Here is a 17,500-nt window from a genome sequence, read left to right as displayed (position 1 = left end):
CCTTTCCACTAAGCTAGTCTCCAGCCTATTAATTTTCTGGCCTTACCTTATTTGATCCAAAGGGGCAACAGACAGATGGCAAATAGCCTTTTTTTTTTTCTTCTGCCTATCCTATACTCAGATTCTGTTCCTAGTTTGTGTCCTCCACATTCTTAAGCTAGTACACCTTTTCAGAAAGGTTGTTTTACTGGCTGGTGTACTTTTGTCAACAAAAGCAATATTTTCTACTTTTAAGTTTTTATTTAAGTGCCAGTTAACATATAGTGTAATATTAGTTTCACGTGTATAATATAGTGATTCAGCATTTCCATACAACACCCAGTTATCAAACAAGATCATTTTTAAATCCGATCACCTCTTTCCCCCCATTTCCCCACCCAATTCCCCCCTGGTAACCATCAGATTGTTCTTTATAACTAAGAGCCGGTTTCTTGGTTTGTCTTTCTCTTTTCTCCCTTTGTTCATTTGTTTTGTTTCTTTTTTTTTTTTTTTTTAATTTTTATTTATTTATGATAGTCACACAGAGAAAGAGAGGCAGAGACACAGGCAGAGGGAGAAGCAGGCTCCATGCACCGGGAGCCTGACGTGGGATTCGATCCCGGGTCTCCAGGATCGCGCCCCGGGCCAAAGGCAGGCGCCAAACCGCTGCGCCACCCAGGGATCCCATTTGTTTTGTTTCTTAAAATCCACATATAAGTGAGATCATATAGTATTTGTCTTTCTCTGACTTATCTCACTTAGCATAATACTGTAGCTCCATCCATGTCAGTGCAAATAGCAAGATTTTGTTTTTTTTGTTTTTTTTTTGTTTTTTTTTTTTTTTTTAAGATTTTGTTTTTTATGGCTAAGTAATATTCTATTGTGTGTATACACCACATCTACTTTATGCCTTCATCAGTTGATAGACACTTGGGCTTCCATAATTTGACTGTTGTAGATAGTGCTAGAATGTATGAACATCAAGGTGCTGGTATCCCTTTGAATTCATGTTTTCATTTCTCTGGTTGTATACCTAGCAGTGCAATTTCTGGGCCATAGGATACTTCTGTTTTTAACTTTTTGAGGAAACTCCATACTGTTTTCCAGAGTGGCTGCACCAGTTTGCAGTCCCACAAACAGTGCTAGAGTGTTCTTCTTTCTCCACATCCTCACCAACATTTGTTGTTTCCTGTGTTATTAATTTTAGCTATTCTGATAAGTGGGAAGTGATAATTCATTGTAGTTTTTATTTGTATTTCCCTGATGATGAGTGATGTTAAGCATCTTTTCATGTGTCTGTTGGCCATTTGGATGTCTTCCAAAAGCAGTATTTTCTAATACCCAGAGACTCTACCACACAGCCCACTATTGATGGACATTTTCCATCCATTTGCTTGGATCCAGGCAGCAGCTTTGGTGCATGCATTCGGTGTTTTCCAAATCAGTAGGCTATGTATTTATAATAAAATTGCATCCAGGAGATAATTACCTTCAAAGATCTCAGGCATTAACATAGAGCTGGGACTTGGCCAAAAGTTGAACAGAGATAGTTTCCCATCAAGTCACATTCCCATGACCTGGAGTGAGCAGCCTCTGACTCTTGTGCCATTCTCTCGGAAGCCCTGATTCATGTTCTAAAGATTTAAGAGGTTTACAAGCATCAAAAGCTTTCTGCTTATGTTGAGTATAAACCAGCCTGTCCGAAATAAGGGCTGCTGATGCATCCCTAAGCAAAGTCCTTCCTTCGTTCTTGGATTAGAAGATTGTGGGGTGGGAGGAGAGGTTATTCACTTACACCTCACTGCCAGTCCCAATAATCAGTCTCTCTTCCAGTCAGCTCTCGGGCATGTACACCACAGGGTTAGCAAGGCGATTTGTTTTTCAGTGGTTTGTAGGATGTTTGTTTCCCAGCCAGTCTATAAATAAGCCCCTTCAGGGCAAGCCTCAAAGTATCTCCCAAGGTCCCTGTTACAGTGTTTGATAAATAAAGCGTATTTGTTTCTGATTGAATAATTCTTTCATTATAGGGCGCCTGGGTGGCTCAGTGGTTGGGCATCTGCCTTTGGCTCAGGTCATGATCCTGGGGTCCTGGATCGAGTTCTGCATTGGGTTCCCTACAGGGAGCCTGCTTCTCCCTCCGCCCATGTCTCTGTGTCTCTCATGAATAAATAAAATCTTTAAAAATAATAATTCTTCAATTATAATTGCTTTAGCTTGGGGAGTCTGGTGATTCTAATTTTTCTCCATGGCACTTACACGATTAGCATGTAAACTTGATGAGGACAAGGGGCTTATTTTTTCTGATTGCTGTATTCTTGCTGCCGAGAGCAGTTCCTAGTTCATTGAAGGCACTCCGTAAGTATTGGATGATTGGATAGACGGACAGATGGTGGCAAACCTGTATTTTTCTCCTATGGGCTAGGCACTATATTCAGCACTTTATTCACCTTGCCATTTTTTAATCCTCACTGCTATATTGTGAGGTAAATATATTACTATCCCCAGGGAATGGGGCCTAGAGAGGATAAGGATACATCATACGTTAGGAGATGGAACTCAAACCCAGATCTGGGTGACAACAGAGTTTGTCTTTTGTTTTGCTTTTGCTTTTGCTTATATTTTCATCACTTTGGCAATGATTCAGTAGATCTGGAGTCCAACTTAGAATCCATCAAGTTTAGCTCAGACTCAGATGACTGTGATACAGGTGGATATGGGACCACATTAAGAAACATTGTCCTGTACAAAGCTGCCCCCCAAGGGGAAGACCAGCATCCCCTTGCCATTTCAAAGGAGTTTGGATACAGGGATAGTGAGGACCCCTCCCAGCAGCATAGCCATCAGCAAAAGCCATCCTGAGGAGATGGAAGTCTCCAAGGGTAACGCAGGACCTTGTTATCAATAGAGTGTGAATATACCTAGAGACAGAATGTACTCCCCAAAGGAAAAGTCCTCAGAAACCAAACCAATGGACCAAGTGGCAGAAACCAGTAATGCTGTCCTGCAATGGTCCCTTGGATGGGTCTCTCTTTGTAGTACAAGTGCTATATAGTACCAGACCCACTGGCTTCCTATCTCCAGCTCTCCTACACGCACTATTGCAATTGCTATTCACCATCAAAAACGACTTGGGATTTGTCTAACTGGCAGTAGTCCATTTTTATGAGATGCTTCTTGGGGGATCCCTGGGTGGCTCAGAGGTTTGGTGCCTGCCTTCAGCCCAGGGCATGATCCTGGAGCCCCGGGATCGAGTCCCACATCAGGCTCCCTGCATGGAGCCTGCTTCTCCCTCTGCCTGTGTCTCTGCCTCTCTCTCTCTCTGTCTCTCATGAATAAATAAATAAAACCTTATAAAAAAGAAAAGAAAAGAAAACGGGAGAAAAAATTAAAAAAAAAAAGAGAGATGCTTCTTGCTCTCTTTCCTAGAGGCTTTTGAAATGAGCATATTGAGGAGCCAAGAGGCCACTTACCCTGGGAAATACCCCACTGTGGCCCCCAGTCTGAGACAGTGGCTTGTGGTGACATCGCATGACCTGACAGTACCTGAACAGACAGTGCCTATGAGTAGATGCCATCCAGGCGATCCTGACCCTGGATTCTCCAGGCTGCAGGCCGAACCCACAGTGGCCTGAACACAGGTACCCCAGCCTCTCCTCTCTCGAGTGCTCTCAGGGGCCCTGTGATCATTCAGTGCTCTAGCACCTCAACCAGTGGCCAGGGGGAAAGCAAGAGGATAATGCTCCAGGGTCAGGGGAGGCCGGCAGCACCAGATTTCCCATCACATGCTAGAGCCAGCCTAGCAGAGGCCCAGGACAAAATAATTCCATTTTTCTTAAAATAATTCGATCAACATGTAGTTGAAGCAGTCTCACGGGAAAAATTAGTAAGTTGTTAAACTTCCTTCCATTTATTTTGTGGCTTAGAAATGTTTTTTATTTTTAATGAGGGCAAGGAAAGTGCTGGGTGGAAGCACCACAACCTTTTTAGTGCTTGGAGTCTGTAAAGTTCTAATCCAGGCCCAAATGGGAGCATGTACTTTGTGCTTGGTCCCTTCATATTCTCAAGCCTCTGCTTCAAAATTGTCATGCTCTAGTGGTGGAGCTGATACTAATAAGGAATACAGAGAAGCACTGCATTTGAGAGGAGGCCAGTGTGACCAAACCAAACTGTGGAAATTAAATCTAAATAACCAGATTTAGCTCATACTTCTACACCACATGAGAGAAGATGGGAGAAGCCCATTCACTCATTTATCACCCATCCTCTAGAGAAGTTCTATAAACTTTGCAGCCCAGCCACCACTTGCATTCCTTCTGGTAACCGGTGCCTTTGTCTTCATTTCTCCTTGAGGCTAGGACTCAGCCCAGACACCAGGCAGCACCCTCCACCCATGGCCATGGTGACTGGGTCAGGGAAAAAGCCATGACTCACGTCAGGCCAATCCCAGCCGATAAGACCCAGTTCTGGGACATTTGCTCCAGCTACTGGGAACTGCTGTCGCTTCCACTCCTCATGTGGCCTGAAGATGATGTAAACCCAGAGAAAGCCAAGCTAAGAAGTGGCTCCAGACTTTGAAGTTCCATGAGCAACAAGTTTTCTTCTTATATGTAAGCAAAAAGCAAGCCACTTGGAGTTGAATTTGGGGCATATGACACCAAAAGAGTACTTCAAGAGGAGATATGTTCTTGTCACAGCAGGTTTTAGCTCCTGGGACTGGACTTGGTCAATTCACATTCATATGCTGTCTACTTCCATGGCCTAGAGCCATGGTTTTCAGAGTAGGGGCACAATTGCCCCAAGGAAGGAGGCATTTCACACATTGGTGGGGGCATCTGGGGTTTCCATAATGGTTGGGGAACCCAAGAGGCATTCCTGGTGGGACCATGCCACACTGGATGTCCTGCAGTGTGTGTCTGGGATAAGACTGGTCTTGGTCCAGTTCAGAACTTGACCAAAAACGTCTCATCATTTTGAAAACTCACATCAAAGATGGCCCCACCACCACCAGCAATACTAAGTTGCTAGCGTGGCACACCTGGGCCAGTCACAGTGGCTGCCTTAAGGCCACACCCATCCAACTTTTAATGTCTCCCGGTGTAGCCAACCCAAGTGCTTACATATGGAAATAGATTTATTATTTTTTATAAATTCCTTCCCTTTGATCTCTTCTTTTTATTACAGTTAGTGCATTATAACAATTATTTTAAAATCATGTGGGTAAGTAGGTTATATTATCTGGAAATTTCATTTTAGGATAGAAAAGAAAGTATTAAAAAAAAGGGGGGGGGATCCCTGGGTGGCGCAGTGGTTTGGCGCCTGCCTTTGGCCCAGGATGCGATCCTGGAGACCCGGGATCGAATCCCACGTTGGGCTTCCGGTGCATGGAGCCTGCTTCTCCCTCTGCCTGTGTCTCTGCCTCTCTCTCTCTCTCTCTCTCTCTGTGTGACTATCATAGAGAAATAAAAATTAAAAAAAATAAAAAAAATTAAAAAGGAAAGAAGGTATTACAAAACATGTGATTAAAGAGGGAGTCTGGGAAGATGGAGACTCATCACCCAGGGCAGCTGGGCACCCTCAGCAGGGAGCCCCTCTGAGGCCTCCCTGTCTGTTACTCCCAGCAGCCTGGCCTCCGCCGCTGGCTGCATTGGCTGCAACCTCTACCCTATAAGGACATGTGAGGGCTGAGCAGGCAGAGAAAATGAATGGGCCCTTCTGGCTGGCGCCTGCAGCTCTCACAGCTTCCCAGAAGGAGGGAGTGGGGGCTATGGAGGTTGAGGGGCCATGCAGCCTCCCAAGAGAAGGCCCCTCCCAGAGCTTGGGCTCCACTGTGCCCCTGGCTCTGGGAGCCTCTAATTAGAGGATCCAGAGCAAACCAGACTTCAAGTGCAAATAAAGAACACTGCGTGTCTACAGCCCCTGTTACTTACCTCCAGACAGATGCACACACATTTCCAGGACACAGATGGTTCTAGGAAATATGAGTTAGGACAGACCAGAGCCCTAAGGGCTCTTGGGGCCAAGATGGTGGAATGGGGTGGGGGGTTGGGGCAAGGAGGGAAGTCTATCCCTGTCTTGGCTCCTTCCCAAGACCTGTGTTTTGGGTTTGGCGCCATGGTGGACATGCAAAAGTCCTGCTTAGGAAGTTGTGTGGCCGCAGCTGGCCTGGCCTGAGACCTGGCCTTCCAAAGACCTGAACAGCTTAGACTCGAGGGGTTTTGGGGTCCAGACAAAGGCACACTGCAGAGCAGGGCTGCCATAGTGCACCATCATCCAGGAGTACCCCTGGATTCAGTGGTGGGTTACCCAGCACCCCTACCTTCCCAGAGGGAGGCCACTCCCCAGGCCCCAGCATTCTATCAGGGCACTTCTGAGCTAGCTACAGGGAGAAGGCTGAGAAGGAGCTACCCCTGCACCTTTTTCTCCAGCTGTTCTCAGAACCAAAAATGCTTATTTCCCAGCCTTTTGGTAGTTCCTCCAAGGAGGGGTCTTCATGGGCAGGCTAAAGGGGAAACAGAGGCACAGGACAGGGTGGTGATTCGTCACAGGTCATCCTGCACCTCCTTACCCAGTCCGACCATGTGTGGAAGCCCAGGTCCAGATCATGTCAAAGTGAGCCTCACTTCCAGAAGTCAGTTGGGCCCTGCTCACTCTCCACCCCCTGCTAAGCACCTCTGAAGATGCTGCTCTTGCAGCTACCAGAGAACTAGGGATCTAGGAGTCTTTGCTGGACCACCTCTAGATATGCCTTGACCTTGGTCAAGACTGACAGGACAGGCAAGGTCAGACTTCCAATTCCATCCTTACAGCTCAGATGCAGAGCTGCCCCCGGACTACGCTCTAGTACCTGCTATAGGTAGAGTGCAGTGGACAGGCTGTGTGGGCCCACTCACCTTTAGGTGAGCTGGTCTGTGTGACTAGACAGGCAGGGCACACACTGCTGCCCACTGGGCTCCCTGAGAGCCTGGGATGAGGACAGAGACCTTGAACCTATGTCTCCCCCAGGGTCATGCATGGAGAAGGTCAAAGAACATTGTGGGGCCATGTGGACTGGAGTGGGCAGCAGAGACAGAGCTAAGAGACCCCAGAGCCCCACCATCTCCAGGGCAGCCAGGTCCCTGAGCAGCACCAGCCTCCTGATGCTCCCAGCTCCCAGGACAACCCCTCTCCAGATGCCACCCCTGGCACTCGCCCCCTGGATGCTTGACTCCTCCGCTAGTCCTCTCACACCAGAGCGCTCAGCGTAGGAAGTGCTGCTCAGCACATATGTCATCCAGGCAAGTGTCAGTGCTCCTCCTCCTCAGGCTCCAGCAAGCAGGCTCTCTCAGTTTTTCACCTTGTCCCTGATTGTAAGGAGAACTCAACGTCCCTTCAAGTGCCCCACCCATGGATCCCCCCTCAGAGAGATGTGTAGATGGCACAAGGGGTTCTGAGGGGCTCCCTCAGAATTAGAGGGAATTAGATTTGAATTAGCATGAATTAGATTTGACCACAGATCTCTGAATGATCAAAGTGACAGTGACTTCAATAAGGAGAAGGCTCTTTCCCTCAGTTCACCATGTCTGCAGCTAGTTAGTGCAGGGCCGGCCTGGGACACCGCGGCATCAGGGCCCCGTGCTCCTTCTATCTTGTTGCGCCCTGTATTGGGCTGAAGGGTGTCCCCACAACATTCACGCCCACCCAGAACCTCAGAATGTAACCTTATTTGGAAATAAGATCCTTGCAGATGTAACTAGTTAAGACAAGATCAAAGTGGAGTATTGGGAGGCCTCAAACCCAGCGGTGTCCCTATAAGAGGAGGAGAGGGCACACAGAGACACAGCCACAGAGGAAGACATGTGATGACGGAGGCAGAGGTGGAGTGAGGGAAGCTTCTACAAGCTGAGGCGCACCAGGGATGGCCGGCAACCACCAGAAGCTAGGAGGAAGGTTCCAGAAGGAACCAGTCAGACTTCTGGCTTCCGGAACTTCCTGAGAGAATGCGCTTCTGAGAGAGAGAATACGTTTCTGTTGTGTTAAGCTGTCCAGTGCGTGCTAATGTGTTATGGTGGCTCCACCAAACTACTACGGCTTCGACGGCTGGACTCCTTTCCCAAGGTCACCTCTGGGTCTCACGTGGTGCCTGCGCTTCGGACGATCCATCTGCATTCCCGCCACAAAGAAGGAGGAAGGAAGAAGAAAACAAAGACACAACTTTCCCCTGACTGACACATCCCAGATGTCAGGCCATCGTTTCTGCCCTCATCCTCTTGGGCTGTAGCTGAAATACCGAGGAGCGTGCGGCCAGCTAAAAATGCTTTTATTGCTGTGGGAAAAGACGAGAAGGGTAATCGGGCACAACACTGCTCATTCCACGACAAACAATCTGCCTCCCTTTGCCTCCAGTGCATGTTTCTGGCCCCCAGATGCCCTGTTGATGAAGCCAGACCACCGTCCTTTCCCGGAGCAGCACCCTGCCCCGCTGGCTCCCTTCCTCCCCGGCTCCAAATGCCCTTCTCTGCCAGGGCACTTCAGGTCAGCCGCAGCTCCCCCTTGACCGGCACAGCCCACACCCACCTCGGTACTCAGACGCAAAGGCCCTGGGGCCAGCCCCCAGATTCCTGGGAAGGTGCACACTGAGACCGGGGGCTCCTGTCTGCTCCTCACCCCACCAGTGTGCTGAAGGACTTATCCAAGTATTTCTTCCAAACCAGTCCAGTGCTCAGCCTACCAGAAAACCTACAGAAAGAAATTTCCTTCGTCTCCATACAAAGGAGACTGTGTCATCTTTCCAGCCTGGCTGTGGTTCGTTGGATGTCACCACACATGGCCCAGGTGGAAAACCTCCAAATTCAGAACATCTACCCCTCCAGGCCACTAGCCAATAGGCCTGGTGTCCAGAGGGGGTGGATTGAAGGGTCCCTTGGCAGCAGGAGGTCCCCCTCTCACTCTCCATGTGTTTTTCATGTGGTTTCGTTGACTCCTGAGCCAGTCTCCAGGACTACTCAGCAGTCCTGGAGAGCTCTGGCTCCAAGACTTGGACTCTGCCATTAAAAGCCCCTCTCGGAGCTGGGGCCTGCTGTATTCTGTAGGTTGCCAAGTGTCACCTGCAAAATGGAGAGCACAATCTTGACGTGTTAGTCTCGGCTGCTGGGATACGGAGGGGAGCAGCTCCAGAGAGCAGCTGTCCAGGCCCCTACTGTGTGCACCCAGTGTCCTGGCCTCAGCTTCCTGGAGCTACCACTGCCAGCTCTGCCCTGACTCCTTGTTTGGGCCATATTTGCCTGAGCCCAGGGGATGGACAAGGTTCATGTCACTTTTCCTGGACAGCTTTTCAGCCTCTAGGCGCTGCAAATACTCAGGCGGAGGGTGACTTAACTCTATTTACCAGAAACTTCTGAGCCCAGACAAGATATGTACACACTGCACCATACTCCACATCTCTGCCTACTTTGACACCTTCCCCCAGGATCTTGGAAGGCCATCCTGGGACCTGGCCCAGGGAGTCAGAGACCCAGGCCATTCCCCTGACTTGCTGAATGAGGGAAGAGGAGGGTCACAGAGCCAGAAGCTGGGGCACGTATCTGTGCCCCTCCACCTCTCTTCCTTGCTGGAGAGTTCTCTCTCATGGCCAGGCCCGGAGGCCTGGGATTGAGCCCCCACTCACTGCCCAGCGAGCCTGTGTGAGCCCAGACTCTTCCATGCTAGTAAAGCAACCAGCTCGCACATGCTCAGCAAAGAAGGAGCCTTTACTCTATACTCGCAGAGGTATTTTAGAAAGCCCAGGGCAGCGTGAAGCCACCCTGGGAGGACTGGAATCAGACCCTCAGGGGGCACCCTGCCCTGGGGCTTAGCTCTCTGCAGGCCACCCATTCCAGGCCTGGCCACTGAGGGAACTGACTTCCAGTCGCTCCCACTCAGAGCCACAGGCAGAGCCCAGAGGAAAAGAGCCCCAAGTGCGGAGCTGAAGGTTTTCATCGCTGGAGTCCTGCAGCTCTGGGCGAAGCCAGCTCCTCCTCTGCCTTGACCTGTGATGTGAGCCAACGAAGTCCCTTTGCCTTAAACTGTTTAATATTTCACTTATGTATTTTTTTTTTTTTTTGAGTAATTGCTCCACCCTACGTGGGGCTCAAACTCAGGACCCAGAGAGGCGCACGCTGCACCGACCCCGCGGCCCGGCGCCCCCTGGGTAAGCTATTTTGAGAGGTTCCCGGCACCGGATTGGAAGGCGGGTCCCGCCCGACTTCGGACGGAGGGAGGGAGCCGAGGCAGGAGGGAAAAAGTTTGCAAGGGGAGCCGGGCAGCTCGCAGCGAGGCCGGCCTGGCGCGGTGCAGGGGCAGTTCCAGCTTTGCCCCACTCCTTCCCGGGCTGCGCGGGCGGCCCCCCCCCCCCCCCCCCGAGCGCGGGCGATTTCTGGGAACCTCCGCGGCGCTGGCACCGCCGGACTCCGGGGGCCTGGAAGTGACCGCCCGCGGGCGGGGCGGCGGCGGCCCGGCGGGAGCCAGCTTTCCGCCCCGCCCGGCGCAGGTCGGGGGTGGAGGGGACCGCTGCACCCCGCATGCCCCGCCTCGCACCCGCGGGCGCTCTTCGCTCCGCCCCGCCCCCTGCGCCCCCTGCTGGCCACCCCGGGGCACCCCCCGCCCCAGTTCCGCTGGGCAGGACCTCGCGCCGCCCCCTACCCGCAGCTCATTCAGCAAGTGGGGGGGGGGGGTTCTGAGAATGTGCATTTCTTTTTTTTTTTAATTTTATTTATTCATGAGATATACAGAGAGAGAGAGAGAGAGAGAGAGAGAGGCAGAGACACAGGCAGAGGGAGAAGCAGGCTCCATCCAGGGAGCCTGATGCGGGACTCGATCCTGGGACTCCAGGATCACACCCTGAGCTCAAGGCAGGTGCTTAACCACTGAGCCACCCAGGCATCCCTCAATTATATTTTTATTTTTTTTTTAAGATTTTATTTATTTATTCATGAGATATACAGAGAGAGAGAGAGAGAGAGAGAGAGAGAGAGAGGCAGAGACACAGGCAGAGGGAGAAGCAGGCCCCATGCCGGGAGCCTGACGTGGGACTCGATCCGGGACTCCAGGATCACACCCTGGGCCGAAGGCAAGCACTAAGCCACTGAGCCACCCAGGGATCCCCTCAATGTGCATTTTTAAGCTTGCTTAGAAGCTGGTGATATTCCTCACTAAAAACCTTAAGTGTCTGTATATCTCTGTATCTATGAACATGACCAGTGGAGAGTCCCACCAGTCTCTTGCAGAAGTATACTTGGTTTGGAAAGATCTCAGTTCCATGAAGCACCTGGCTGGCTCAGTTGGTAGAGTACATGAATTTTGATCTTGGGGTTGTGAATTCAAGCCTCATGTTGGGTACAGAACCTAATTAAAAAAAAAAAAAAAGATTTTTAGTTCCAAATGTGCTCTTCTGGAAGTCCATTTTAAGGCCTGGGTCTTTTTTGGCAACTTCATCCAGGCCACAGAACAATTGGGGGCTGTGATGTGACTCACATCTCCAGGATAAGGTAAAGAAGGATGGCACTTGAGGCCAAGATGGACTCTGAGACTCTGGCCTCCCCCATTTTCAGGCCTCCCCTGCTTTCCTGCTCAGTGATAGTTCCCCTGGGGAATGTGTCTTCCCACCCAGGTATGCTCTCTTTTCATGAAATCAAGCAGCCCCTGGGAGACCAAAATCCAGTGCTTCTACCTCTGCATGGACTCTGAATTGGGAAAACAGATGGATCTGAATCCCTCACACAACATGAGATTTGGACAGTGACCAGAACCCAACTTTCCTGGTAGGACTTTTTTTTTTTTTTTTTGTCTAGGCAGCGTCTTGCAGCAGTCCTTCTTTTGATTTGTGCCTAGTATTCCAGTATGTTCCTCCTCCTACCTGCTGATTAGATCCAGGCCCTGTGCTTCCTCAGAGACATGCTCTTGGTCTGAACTCCTGTAGGAGCTCTAGCGATAAGCTCAGTCCAGCTGGCTGCCAGCTTTGTCTGAGTGGGTCGGCCTTAAGGGCTTTACCCTCTCATCCAACTCATTCTTCTGCAGGATTTTTACAGTGTTCTTTCTGTGTGGTCTCAGCTCTTTGTCCTTCAGTAGAGATAGTGGCCAGACAGTTGCCTGCTACGGCGGCAAGGATGACTTCATTTGAGAGCTGTTTCCCTTTTGGATCTGTTTCTCCAGGCAAGGGCAACAAAAGCAAGAATAAACAGATGGTACTGTGTAAAACTAAAAAGCTTCTGCACAGCAAAGGAAACCATTAACAAGACAAAATGGCAACCTATGGAATGGGAGAAGATACTTACAAACTTGACAAGGGGTGGATATCCAAAATATATAAAGAACTTTTACAAATCAATAACAAAAAGGCAAACAACCCTATTTAAAAATAGGCAGAGAGGTCCGTGGGTGACTCAGTCGGTTAAGTATATGACTCTTGATTTCAGCTCAGGTCATGATCTCAGAGTGGTGAGATCAGGCCCATGTCAGGCTCCACTCTCAGCAGAATCTGCTTGAGGTTCTCTCTCTCTCTCTGTCTCCCTCTGCCTCCACCTCCCGTCCCCACTCATGCTCTCTCTCTCTTTCAAATAAATAAATTTTAAAAATATTTTTAAAAAATGGGCAGAGGACCTGAATAGGATTTTTCCAAAGAAGACATACAGGTGGTTAATAGGCATAGGAAAAGATGTTCAACATCACTCATCATCAGGGAAATGCAAATCAAAGATGCATCTCATCATCTATGATGAGATGAGATACTGCTTCATATGTCAAAATGGTTATTATAAAAAAAAAACACAAGAAATATCAAGTATTGGCAGGGAGAAAAGGGAACCCAGGTGCATCATTGGTGGGAATGTAAGTTAGTGCAGCCACTGTGGAAAACTCTATGTTGGAGGTTCCCTCCAAAGTTGAAAAAAGAACTGTCATATGACCCAGCAAGTCTACTTTTGCGTATTTATCTGAAGAAAATGCAAACACTAATTTAAAAAGACATATGTACCCCTATGTTTATTGCAGCATTTTTTATAGAAGCAAACTAAGTTTTCATTGACGGATGAAAGGATAAGGAAGTGATAAGGAAGTTATATATAACTTATATATAAGGAAGTTTATATATATATATATATAATGGAATATTACTCAGCCATAAAAAGAATGAAATCTTGCCATTTGTGACAACATTGATGGACCTGGAGGGTATTATGCAAAATAAATAACTCAGAGAAAGACAAATATTCATGATTTATGATTTCAGTCATATGTGGAGTCTAAAAAACAAAATAAATGAAGAAACAAAACAAAACAGAAACAGACTCATAGATACAGAGAACAAACTGGTGGTGGCCAGAGGGGAGGCAGGTGGGGAGATGGGCCAAACAGGTGAAGCATTAAGAGGTACAAAATTCCAGTTATGAAGTAAGTAAGAGGGATATAATATATAGCACAAAGAATATAGTCAATAATAGTGTAGTAACTTTGGGGCTGCTGGCTGGCTCAGTCAGTAGGGCATGTGACTCTTGATCTCAGGGTCATGAGTTTGAACACATTGGGTGTAGAGATTACTTAAAATTATTTATTTATTTAGTTTTTAGATTTTATTTATTTGCTCATGAGAGACAGAGAGAAAGGCAGAGACACAGGCAGAGGGAGAAGCAAGCTCCCTAAGGGGACCCTGATGTGGGACTCAATCGTACTTAAAATTTAAAAAAAAGTATAATGTAATAACTTTGTATGAGTAACTAGACTTACTGTGGTGAGCATTTTGTAATGTATAAAAATATCAAATCACTATCTTGTATATCAATTATAAATCAATAAAAAATAAAATGTTTGAAACTGAAAAAGAGAGAGAGAGAGAGAGAACTACATAGCATGCCACAGAGATGCATGGCTTCCCACCACCAAGGTGCTCAAGGACTGAGGCCCAGAGAGGGCTGTTGACTTCATAAGATTCAGATTTGTCCCTTGAACCTGGAACTCAGCCAGTCCCTTTTATTTCCAGGGAAAGCCTGGTTAGATCCTCTGAAGTATTGTGCATATTCCAAAAATTGAATTTGAGGTTGAGTTTCCCCAGCAGCAAGATTTTCATAATCCTAAAATCTGAGTGATGGGTTTATGGAGATTTGTGTTTGAAATTTTCATGCTTAAACGTTTTAGAAAGTCATTTTGGGTCCATCTTGTCTCTGGGAAAACTGGACTTGCCAAGCAAAAACCAAAGGGGTGCTTTGGTAAGCCTAAGAGATGGGAAGGTGAGGCAGCTGGTTCAGTGTGCTGCTCTGAACTTATGAATCTACAGAGCGGAGTCAGCTAGGTAGGGCCAAGATGAAGCTTCAGATAGAAGCAGTTTGCGTTTGTGACAAAAGTAATCTTTGTACCTATCATGACATATCAAATGGGTTAAATATACTGAATCTGATATAGAGATTTTTTTTCCAGTTTAATGCTTGTATCCCACAAATGTTCAAGGATTTGAAGGAATTTTTACACTATAACTAAAGAATGATGGCAGTTTATTTACTAACTTTATCTAGAAATATCTACTTGTCCCAGCATCAGCCACAATCACAAAGATGTTACATGTCAGAAACCAACCTAAGTGTTTGACAACTTAAAGTACTGGTAAGAAGCTACCTCTGGATTATAAAATTAATGTAACATTGTAAATTAATAATAAACTCCATTTTTAAAAAAGGTTTTGTTTATTCATGAGACACACACAGAGAGGCACAGACACAGGCAGAGAGAGAAGCAGGCTCCATGCAGGGAGCCTGATGTGGGACTCGATCCCAGGACTCCAGGATCATGCCCTGTGCTGAAGGCAGGCACTCAACCGCTGAGCCACCCAGGCTGCCCTAAACTCCATTGTTGAAGCTACTTTTAGTTGATATGACATATATTGAAATTATGTCTGCAATAATAATTCTCTGGGGTGCAAGTGACAGAAACCCAATGTGAATCAACTTAGATAAAAAAAGATGGTTGATTGGAGGGAGGTATGGTTTACACAAAGGACAGAGCTGCTGCAGAAATGAGAGCAGCTCCATGGAACTCAGAATCTGGGCCCAAGGATTTGATACCCCTAACAGGCTCTCTTTGCATCTCTCTGAGTGACCGCTTCATTTTCTTAGGCTTTTTTTTTTTTTTTAATTTTTATTTATGATAGTCAGAGAGAGAGAGAGAGAGAGAGAGAGAGGCAGAGACACAGGCAGAGGGAGAAACAGGCTCCATGCACCGGGAGCCCGATGTGGGATTTGATCCCGGGTCTCCAGGATCGCGCCCTGGGCCAAAGGCAGGCGCCAAACCGCTGCGCCACCCAGGGATCCCTTCTTAGGCTTTTTTTAGGTGATAAAGGACATGGTTACAAGGCTGCCCTGGAGTTTCATTTTACAATAATCTGAACATACTTCAACAGAACAATCCCATAAGACTCACTGGCTCAGCCTGAATCACATGCCCATCCTGGGCCAATCACTGTGGTGAGAGAGATAGGGTAAGATTAGTCCATTCTGGGCTGGGTGCCTAGCCCTGTGGTCAGGTTTATCACCAGGAGGGAGAGAGGTGATGGGCAAAGATAATCACCAGCACAATGACCATAATCCTGGCAGTCAGGCAAATGCCCTCAGAAGGCAAAGCAGAGCAGGAACGGTTTTTTTTTTTTTTTTTTTTTTTTAGAGAGACAGAACAGAACTGGGAGACAGAACTGGGAGGGGCAGAGGAAGGGGGAAGAGGGAGAATCTCAAGCACTGTGCTGAGTGTGGAGCCCAATGTGGGACTTAATATCACCACCTTGAGATCATGCATGACCTAAGCTGAAACCAAGAGTCTGATGCTTAAACGACTGAGCCACCCAGGTGCCCCAGTTGTGGTTTTTATCATAGCTAAGAGCCCAGGGCCCAAAGGCACAAGGGCCTAGATTCAAATCTGGTGCCATGACCACTCCCCAGCTGTGTGAACTCTGAGTTCTTAACCTTGCTGCACTTCATATTATTTACCTTGTCAAAGACAAAACCTGGACAGGTAAGGAGATTGATTTCATTCACGTTATAGCAATAGGGAGAGCATCCCAGATCAGACATCAACGTGGACATTACCTCAGGTAAAGCACAACATTGTTAATCTATAAAATGCTGAAAATACCCATCTCATAGATGTGATGTGAGTTAAATAATCTATGTAATCACTTAGCACAGTGCTAGGCACATACAGGGTTGTCATATTCAGCAAATAAAAATACAGGACAATATAATGTTCTGTATTCGCCATACAATAAGGCAATATTTGGAATGTCCTTATATTAAAAACTTATGTGAAATTCAAATTTAAATATTCTAGGGACGCCTGGGTGGCTCAGCAGTTGAGCATCTGCTTTCAGCTCAGGGCATGATCTCAGAGTTCTGGAATCGAGTCCCACATCGGGCTCCCTGCATGGAGCCTGCTTCTCCCTCTGCCTATGTCTCTGCCTCTCTCTCTCTCTCTGTGTGCGTCTCATGAATAAATAAAATCTTAAGAAAGAAAAAGTAAAAAACACACACACAAATTTAAACGTTCTATATTTTGTCTGGCAACTTTTGGCACACAGTGAGGTCACAAATGTTAACTTATTATTGGAATCACGGAGATTCATTTTCAATATATATCACAAAGACAGGATTTCTCTTCCTGCTCAATAGCAGCTTTTTTTTTTTTTTTTTTTTTTTTTGAAGACAATCTCAAGTTCCAGAAGAGTACTGGCAAGGCTGGGAGCTACGGAGATGGTGGCCACAGACCATCTTAGGGCTTCTTCAGGGTAAAGCTCACCTACTTTCTCCATGCCCTCTTCCCTGACTCTGGCCTCGGGTCATCTTTTTGGAAGCACGAAGTGGAAACACAGAGATTGCCACTCAAGAGCCTCGGTCTCTAAGGTACCGACCGCCTCGAGGGAAGGTGTGGTCTCTAACCACCTCCTGAGTTGGGGGGAGGACTGGCAAGTGCTCTTTCAGTGCCGAGTTTGACTTGAGCTCCCAAGCACCGCGTGCAAGGAGAGGGAGGATCTGCATTCCTGAATTATTTTTGAAAACCAAAATCTCGGGTGTTTCGGAGAACGAAATTTCTGTAAAATTCCAGGAAACTGCCGAGCTGCACCAGGGTGGACGTCTGAGGCCTTCGGGCAGATTCTGGGCGACATCGCTCGTCCTAAGGTAGCTCTGGGTCGCTCCTGTAAAATGAGAATAACAAAAATATATATATAAATAAATAAAAAATTAAATAAATAAATAAATAAACAAACAAACGAACGAACGAACCGAGAATAACAACCGCTAGGCGTGTTTCCACGACCACCAGCCTGTACGCTGGTCTCTTGCCGCCCTCGGCTCATCCCCAGAGCCGGGCACGGCGCCAGGCGCGTCGTTCGGGGAATGAACGAGTGGGAAGTCGCGGCGAGGAAGCCAGGGTCGCCTCCCCCGCCCAGGACGCCGCCCGCAGCCGCCACCGAACCGCAAACCGCAGCTTCACTTCCGCGCGCAGGAAGCGCCGCGGCCCCAGCGCCCGGAGCGCC

The 17,500-nt window shown here is 47.8% G+C and overlaps 1 long non-coding RNA gene across 1 annotated transcript; it reads left to right on the top strand.

Moving 5' to 3' along the window:
- Positions 1-10,051: 10,051 nt before the first annotated feature.
- Positions 10,052-16,977, top strand: LOC121498021. The gene is made up of 3 exons (XR_005989593.1): positions 10,052-10,144; positions 11,603-11,753; positions 16,668-16,977. It is a non-coding gene; the product is annotated as an uncharacterized LOC121498021 (long non-coding RNA).
- Positions 16,978-17,500: the final 523 nt, after the last annotated feature.

Source organism: Vulpes lagopus, chromosome 8, assembly GCF_018345385.1.
Source record: "Vulpes lagopus strain Blue_001 chromosome 8, ASM1834538v1, whole genome shotgun sequence".
NCBI lineage: Eukaryota > Metazoa > Chordata > Mammalia > Carnivora > Canidae > Vulpes > Vulpes lagopus.
This window is presented reverse-complemented; position numbering and strand designations above follow the sequence as displayed.